This window comes from Olea europaea, chromosome 10 (genome assembly GCF_002742605.1).
Source record: "Olea europaea var. sylvestris chromosome 10, O_europaea_v1, whole genome shotgun sequence".
Taxonomy (NCBI): Eukaryota; Viridiplantae; Streptophyta; class Magnoliopsida; order Lamiales; family Oleaceae; genus Olea; species Olea europaea.
This window is the reverse complement of record NC_036246.1, coordinates 23812254-23821761: the sequence shown is the minus strand read 5'-3', so window position 1 is coordinate 23821761 and position 9508 is coordinate 23812254. Positions and strand designations below refer to the sequence as shown.

At 31.4% G+C, this 9508-nt stretch overlaps 1 pseudogene; it reads left to right on the top strand.

Moving 5' to 3' along the window:
* The first annotated feature begins 2277 nt into the window (after positions 1–2277).
* Positions 2278–3793, top strand: LOC111402686 (annotated as a pseudogene).
* The last annotated feature ends 5715 nt before the right edge of the window (positions 3794–9508 follow it).

The following is a 9508-nucleotide window of genomic DNA, read 5'->3' as shown; positions in this document are numbered from 1 at the left end:
GCAGCCTCAATCTGACTCGACCAATTCCTGTAACCCGTCAAAATTGGTTGTTTCCCATGACAACTCCACTTTGTTGAATAGTCTCATATGTCTTAAATAAATTTCTATCGGAACACATATGGTGCGACCATGCTGAATCAAGAATCCACTCCTCGTTAGACCTAGATTCCACATCAGATACTGCGGTCAACATCACCTCTTCGCCATCTGAACAATTCTCAACTACATTGATTTCGTCTGAATTCAAAGGTTGCACCCCACGATTTACAGCTAAATCACTTTTAGCCTACAACATATCGCAATCCTTCCGAACATGTCCTTTCCTTTTGCTGTAGTAACAGGTGACATTACTAAATCTAACTCTGATCTACCTCTTTGTCGACCACCTTGAGATACAAGAGCTTCCCCATCCCTTAATATAGCTCCAACCAAATGCTTCATTTTCTCTTTTGAGTACAAATCATCATAGATATCTTCTATAGTCAAAGTATCTCGACTATACAAGATAGTATCCCGAAACGATGCATAAGATCCATGACAGTGAACACAACAGGATCAAGGCAAGATCCTATTCATCGTACTTAACCTCCAACGTCTCCAAATCTACAACTATTTCCTTGAACACGGCAACATGGTCTTCCAATGACTCTTCTTCCGCCATGCGATGTAAATACAGCTTCTACTTGAGAGCCAATTTACTTGTAAAACTCTTAGTCTTACACAACTACTCCAACTTCAACGACAAAGTAGCTACCGTTTTCTCCTTTAAGACATTTTGCAGAATATTATTGGATAGATGAAGATAAATCAATGAAACAGCCTTCCGATCCTTCCGTTGTTTCTCCTCCATTGTCCAACTAGCTGGCATCCTCTCAATACCCAGCAACACATCATCCAAATCCAACTGCGCCAAAATAGTCATCATCCTTACTTGCCACAATGAGGACTTTGTATTGCGATCTAATAGCGGAACATCATACTTCAACCCAGCCATCTAGAGAGAATCTCAACCAATCTACAGAAAATCAACAATCTCACTCTGATACCACTTGTTGGGCGCGGAAGCTTTAATAATACACGTTGATTCCAAATTGAATTATAAAGAACGAGATTTAATGACAATATTGAAGTATACTAAATCACTTCATGAAAACACTATATTGAATTTGTAAAGAAAGAATACAAAGGGTAAAAGTAGAGGAACGATATTTATTAATTCAACAGTATGGAGAATATAAGACAGACTAGCAATACTGCTTCTATGTTACTCTATACAAATTGATCAGATGAGTCTCGTATTTATAGGCCAACCCTATAAGAGTCTTAAAAGGTAAAAAAATATATTACAATTAGGAGACCCAATTTCAACAGGATTTTGTTTCCTTATTCAATTTAGTTTTCTTAAACCCTATGTTAATATTCTCTTAGTCCAAGTCGAATACGTCTCTTCAAAAGACTCCTATTTGAGTCATACTCCTAACAACATCAACTCTGATGGTCACAACCGGTCCTCCTTCCTTGTCTCGCTGCAAAGCTCCATTCTTCTATCGAAAATCAAACTACCTCTCCGACATAAACTCCGGCCACCGCTATCGATCTTTCTCCCTAGTCTCACTGCAAAGTTCCATCGTGCTGAACTCAATGCCCTCTTCTGTCATGCTGTAAAATGTGGAAGACGGTGAAAGAGAGAACCAAAAGAATGAGTCTACGAGTGAAGGGGTTTAGTGTTACATAATTTTTGATTAAAAAAATATTAATATTTGAATTTTAAAATTGAAAATTAAAATGTAGGGACTTTGGTAATTTTCTCTTTATTATTTTCTTGTCAACAATAAAGCTTGATGGATTAATTAAAATGCATAGATTGTTAAACAAATTAGATGGATATCGCAAAGAAGCAATCTTAGTTAATAATAGGGAGTGAAGATAAAGACTGATGTATCATAAAATGATTGAATGTTTTTGTTTTAATTTTTCAAATAGTCTAAACATGTGTCGACACGTGTTCCATCTGAATTTGAATTTGGATTTGAGCTTGAATGTGTAGCACGATTGTAATTAATATATTGAACAAATACAAAGTAATATTATGAATGCATGTATGGACATATATACACATGTCCATGCATGTATAGAGGGGAACAACTCTTGCCCTATATAAACCCTCTAGCTTCATGCAAAATTATATTGCATTCTTATTTCAATTATAACATATTTCTATTGAACGCCTCTTTCTCTCTCTTTCCCAACTTTTTTTTTATATCACACATTTCTTCAATGGAAAGGAATTCACATAGACAACTTGCTAACATGAAGAAGTCCCTTTTTGATCAGGTATTTCTTAATTACTATTTTCTTAGTATTAATTGTGGCTCAACTAGCCAACACAGGATTATTCCTTCGTTCTAGGTGAAACTTTTCTATTTCTCCCATATCAAGAGAATTTTGCATTCAAAACACATTCGTTTTTGCAAGTTTCTTGTGAGAAAGTTCCATGTATAAGTGTTCTCTCTTTCTCTCTCTCTCACACACACAGAGTATTATTAGGTGTATATATACATGAATGTTAGAATGATGCGCGGTATTGAAAGAGCATTGTCTAAATATTTTTATTTTTTTGTGTTGTTGAGAATCAAAATAATATGGGACATTGTCCAGGGATATCTAGATCAAGAACAATTTACTCAGCTGGAAGAGCTACAGGATGAAGCAAATCCGAATTTTGTGGAAGAAGTTGTCACTTTGTACTACAGGGATTCAGCTCGATTAATCCAAAATATAGAGCAGGCTTTGTGAGTAAAATCTTAGGCTTTTATTTATTTATTTATTTATTTTTATTTATTAATATTATTTTTTTTTTGGGGCATATCAGTTGCAAGATTGTCACTGAATTGACTCTGGGGATTTCTCAGTCCCCATTGGAGATGCAATTCAGTACTCATAAGGTTTAAATACAGCAGACTAAAATTGACATCAAAAGCTTAGATTCTTGATTATGAATTTGTATGTCCTTTCTCTTGTCAGGGCGGAGAAGAATCCTCTTGATTTCACTAAGCTGGACAACTATATGCACCAGGTCAAAGGGAGTAGTTGCAGGTAATTATTTAAAGAAAAGAACAATAATTATTCCATAATCAAAATAAATCAAGATAGAGATCTTGCAGGTATATTTGTTAATCTTTCAAAATTAACCCTACTATTTGTGTAATCTATATTTGCAGCATTGGAGCCAAAAAGTTGAAAAATGAGTGCACACAATTCAGAGAGTACTGCAGAACAGGAAATGGCGAAGGGTAATTAATTTTCTACTTTTAGTCATATATACAATGTACTGTCTAAAACTGATAGACCATGCAACCAAAGTCTCTAAATTTTTTTTTCTTTTTCTTTTTTGTGGGTCATGAGTTAAATGTAGGAAAACTACAGGTTTTCAAACCTGCTTGTATTTAGATTTTGAAGAGAGCATCCATGGGCATTTGTTCATTAATATATGCTTTAATGATATTAACTGATACTTGATGTTTTTACAGTTGCAAGAGAACTTTCCGACAAGTGAAGAAAGAATATTCTGCTCTTAAAAAGAAATTAGAACAATATTTTCAGGTCCCTTTTCCCTATTTCAAATTAATTTGTGCGACACACCTAAAACAGACGCACATTCACATGCACAGCTCAAAGAATTGTTTAATCTGAAGAGTAACGTGCATATTGATTTAGAGATTTTTTTCTCATATTTTTCTTTCAGTTTGCAAGACAAATTGGGCCTGTTGAAGAGGCATGTCGCCCAAAGTAAGGAATATTTACAGAGGCCGTAATTTTGGTGCATGAAAGATGCTATATAATTGGTGATTATGTGTTCATGCAAAATCCACCATTTTCATCACCTAATCGTTCTCCAATGCAATAAAACAGAAAATTTTGGTGGGTGTATGTATTTATTTAGCCTTTATTTTAGATCTTTTTGCCCATAAGAGAATTTGGGTAGGATGCTGCTGCCATACAACTAAAATACTAATGGGTTGATGTGAAGTTATGAGTAAAACAAAGGAAGAAAGAAATTTACAGTTATTAATATATTTATTTAAAAAAGAAAGTTAGATTAACTATTTTTAAAAAAGATAAACAAGGTTGGCTTAGCGGACAATTTGACACTTAGCCCTTGTTTGGGCCCCATTTTAATGAGATTTTATACCCAAAAAAAAAAATGTATTTTAGAATAGTAATTTTTTAAACATGTGTAGTTAAAAAGGAAAAAAAGTTTTTAGTTTACATGAAAAAAAAATGCATTTTAAATAAAATAGAGCACAAACAAGAATTTATAGAAAAAACTTATTCAATAACTCAATTTTTAATTTAATTTTATTTTTTTTAGTCAATTGCTCAATATAAGCTTTAAAAAGGATAATTGCCATAATACCCTCTCACCTTTATCTGTATTGTGTAATACACTCCTATCATTTTATTTTGATGCAAAATCCCCCTAAATCACTCAAATGTTGCGGAATATAACCTTTTTATTTATTTATTTATTTAAAGAGGAGGGTAAACTTGTCCTTTTACATGAGTAAAAGATGAAAAAGTTGTACTTCTCAAAATACGAATGGTTTAGGGGTTTTTTGCATCAAAATTAAAGGATGGTATTCCACGATACAAGCAAATTTTAGGGGTGTTATGCCAATCACCCTTTTAAAAATCTTTACCTTAATAAAAGAGAGTAATGTCACTTTGACAAAAAGTGGTTGGCAGATGTAGTTGTTAAGCATATTAAGATTTGGGGTTCTCTCTTAAAAGGTCAAGATTGTTGAGAGGAATAACTTAAGACCTTATAAGTTGATTTATGTTTTCATCCTTATTCGATGTGGATTATATTCCTAAACATGTCACAGTAAGATAATGGCTCGTTTAAGAAGATTAATCTCGAAATCTGTGTGCTTATTTTTTAGTCTTAATCGGATCGAATTGTTCGTTAGAGTTTAATAGGTTCTGATATCATATTAAGATTTGGAGTACCACCTTAAAGGTCAATCTTATTAAGAGAAATAGTCCAAAACTTTATAAATTGGTCTATGTTTTCATCTTTATTCGATGTGAGACTATATCCCTTAACAATAGTGACATAATGTTAGTTACTAACTTTACTAACATGTAATTGGATGAAAAAGGTGATTATATTAAAACAGTCCAATAATGAAGTGTAATGCAATATTATGTCAATAATTATGTCACTACATCATGATTCAAATCTTTAACTTATGAGCATTTATACAATCATATGAAGGGGGATTTAGGGTTGCTTTCCTATATTAACCTTTTCATGTATCATTCTCCTCATAGCATTTATTCTCTTCATCGTTGCAAGCACTTAGCGCATCTCCAGTATACTCTTTAAAAGTGAAGTGCTCTCTATTTATAAAATCAACCCTTAAAATTATGTTTCAATAGTCTATTGAAACTAATCTATAATTATATTATATTAAAGTATCATATCAAGGGAGAATAATTTATTGGACGATTTTAACACCCCTACAATTTAATTACTTCAATAATAGCCGAGTTTTCATTTTTCTATATGTAATAAATTCTACATAATTATTGTTGTTTATCAAATTTGCGTTATTAATTTTCAATTAATTAACATTCACATCAATCTAAATTCAATGAATTTTCACTTGATAAATCTTGAATTATATGAATCTAGAGTTACTATAAATGAATTTATTTGTATTCATGTATTTGAATATTTTAACGGGTTTTTAAATTTATGTATTAACAATTAATTTTTATGTATGAAATATAATATAAAAAGATTGCTCATTTATAATATTTCACCATTACAAAAAATATGAATAATAGAAATTGAGTTTTGAAAGTACAAATTGAGTACAATTTTCTTATCTTAAATTTCTACGCTAAATTTTATTTTCTTTAATTCATTCGAAACTCGTCAAATCCTCCAACAAATTGGTACCACATATTACATCATTTATAATTTAAAATAATATGCAATGTATGTCCAACTTTGACTATTATATTAAAATATAACATCAAGGGTGAATCATTTTTTGGACGATTTTAACCCCCTACAATTCAATTATTTTAATAATACGTTACTTTTCGTTTTTCGATATGTAATACATACTATATAATTATTGTCATTTATGAAATTTCTGTTGTTAATTTTCAATTAATTAACATTCACATTAACATAGATTCAATGAATTTTCACTTGATCAATCTTGAATTATATGAATCTAGAGTTATTATAGATAAACTCATTCATATCCATGTATCTAGATTATTTTGATGGGTGTTTAAATTTATGTATTAACAATTAATTTTTATGTATCAAATACAATATAAAGAGATTGCTCATTTATAATATTTCATTATTACAAAAAATATGAATCATAGAAATTGTGTTTTGGGAGTATAATTTGAGTACAATTTTATTCTCTTAGATTTTTATGCTAAATTTTATTTTCTTTAATTCGTCCGAGACTTATCAAATCCCTCAAACAAATTGGAGCCAAATATAATTTTTACATCACTTATAAAGTATTTTAGAATAACCTGCAATGCATGTTAAATTTTGACTAGTATTTTAAATTAGAGAGTAGTTTTAAATATTCAAATTTTGAAAGTCAAATCCACAATCTATAATTAAATACATTCAAAATATTTCAATTTTCAATGCTACTTATTGACCAATCAAACACATACAAAGAAAATAGAGAAAAATAATATAATAATTTGGAGGAAGACGGGTGAGAATAAAAGATATGAAAAATAATAAAGACATATTGGGAGTAGTGAAATTAAACTAATGATCCATTTGATTGCAAAGATGAAATTTAGGTGGAAAGAAAACGATTTGAAAGGAATTGAATTGCCTAGAATTTGTTTTAGTGGGAATTACCAATTAATAGTGTTTGATTATTATAATTTTCCACCTGAGAAATGTTAAAATAAAAGTGTCTTTTAGTATTCGTTTAGCTTTGTTTTTCATGAAAATTGTCAATTTAATGGAAATCTACGTCTACAATTGTTCATAGAATTTGTTTCTATTGCCAAAAAAATGAAAAAAATAATTCAAAAATCATCTATATTTTGGTGTTCGTTTGACTTTGTCTTACTTGAAAATTTTCAATTTAAGGGATATCCTCTTTTACAATTATTCCTAAAATTTATTCTCATTGCCAAAAAAAAAAATGTGTTGTGAGAATTGATTTTCCACCAAAATAAGAAAATGTCACATGTGTGAGCAAAAGATGGAAAATGAATTCCATGAAAAAGAAATATAATCAAACACCAAAACAGTTGGAAAATGGAATTCAGGAATTCAAGGGATATCAAACAGGGCCTAAGAGTTAATGATGAATTTTGGGTATTTAAAATTTTTTACTCTCTAAATTTATACATTCTCTTTAAGTTACAAAATATGCTCTTTAAGAATAGAGATTTTTTTGGAGATGGTTTTATAACCTAAGGTACCCATCCCACAAGAAAAATGAAAAAACTGTTCCGTTTGCTGAAATTGTTGTTGTACGAAACATAATAAGACCATATACATTGTCCCCATACAACATAATTCTTGCAACACTTTCCTTTTTCATTTTTTCCTCTCTAATTCTAGACAACATATCTTCTTCAATTAATTAATGCTTGTTAAGACATGATCATAATACTGTTAGTTTTATGCCCTCTGGAGTACAATTGGTAATAAAAGATGTTTTCATTAATAGTACGAATTATTTATCACGTTTCGCATATTTAAATTGATCAAACAATTATGAGGTTCCATAATCACATGTGTTTACATTTAAGTTGTTAAAGGAAGAAAGACACAATTTATAAAGTGATAAAAATGAAATCGTTCACTATCGGTAAATAAAATTGGACGCCTTCTTTTGACCAGATGTAGCACCTCAAATCTACGTGTAGTCCACATCAGCGCCACCATGGATGTGAATACCAAGTAGGCTAGCAACATCTTGCTATTGTCGATTTTATATCTCACAAGTATATAGATCGTAACAAGTTATATAGTGGACCTAAAAGTTCGGATATCGTTGACACGAGAACTATAATTTAATACATAATTTACTATTTCTAATGTGACTATTTATCCAAATTATTCTAATTAAACAAAATAAATCAAACCTGTACAATCTATCGAATTTGAAGGATTAGGTGAATTCCAGTATATTTTTTATTCACAATAGCTTCCTGTTTTTATAGTACATCAAGCTAACGGCTACATACACTATATACAGAAAGGATATTTACAAAAATACTGTATAAGGTAAAATGTCAATCTGCCATAATCACAATCTGTCCATATGATTTCCATAATTGATATGTCCAAATATAGTCCATAGCTGTTGTCCATAACCGTGGGTTACTGAACGTTAATCTCTTTACCCTCCCTCAAGCTTAACGGAGCAATGTGGAGATTGAGCTTGGACCGTAGGTACATAACTGAACACGAGAGAGGCCTTTAGTAAAGAAATCAGCAAGTTGGTGAGATGACGGTGTTGGGAATCTACTTATACATGCACAGCGGAAAATTAAATTATTTCGATTCCCATCCAATAGATCTCATTGTGTTTGGTTAGAAATTGTGATAAGATTGTACCTTTTCCAGATCTGCAATCCTTTTGCTTTTCTTTTCGTTCCACAACTTTGATTCGCCACCACAGCTGTCCAATTGTTCAGCCTCCAACGGTGATCCACACAGAGAACATGATTGCAGCCTCTAGGGTTTTCTCTTGTGCTAGCAAGAATAATGAAAACCTTAATGGACCTCAAACCCTAGTTATGTATTTATATAAACCCAAACAGGCTCGGCCCGGTCCGGTCCGGTCCAATAATTAATTAATCCAATTAATTAAATCCGGTCCGTGAATTAATTAATCTAATTAATTAATTCGAAAATATAAATAACAAATCCAATTAATTAATTTATCCAACGATTGTTAAATTAATCAATTGGCAATTTGCAATCTTCCAATTCTCTTTTGTGTGTGACCCATTAGGTTCCCGACCACGATGCCTAACGACGTGAAATATTATTTTGATCTAATCAAAATTGATAAATTAAAACACCCTTTTAATTTATCGTCAATTCACATTCGCCGTCCCTGATTGACATCTAGCAATGTGTCAGGGCAATACATGTGACGGGAAATGTCACGTGGTATGACAAAACCAAATTCGTTCGTTTACCGTGAAACTATAATCCCTTCGTCAATATGATCCGATCAATTACGAGATATGGAATTGTGTCAATCTCGATCATCGATCATATCTTTCACTCCACTATTAAGTCAATATAAATCGAAAACTCCTTTTCGACTTATGAGTACACCTTGGCCAAGGATTTCATCATTGACTTAATTGAATGAAACGCAGATCATAATCACCTACTATCTAAGAGTGACGAATCCTTTATTGATCAATCACAACCTTCAGACGATTCTTGACGTACCCGAACGATGTCGTATTAGCG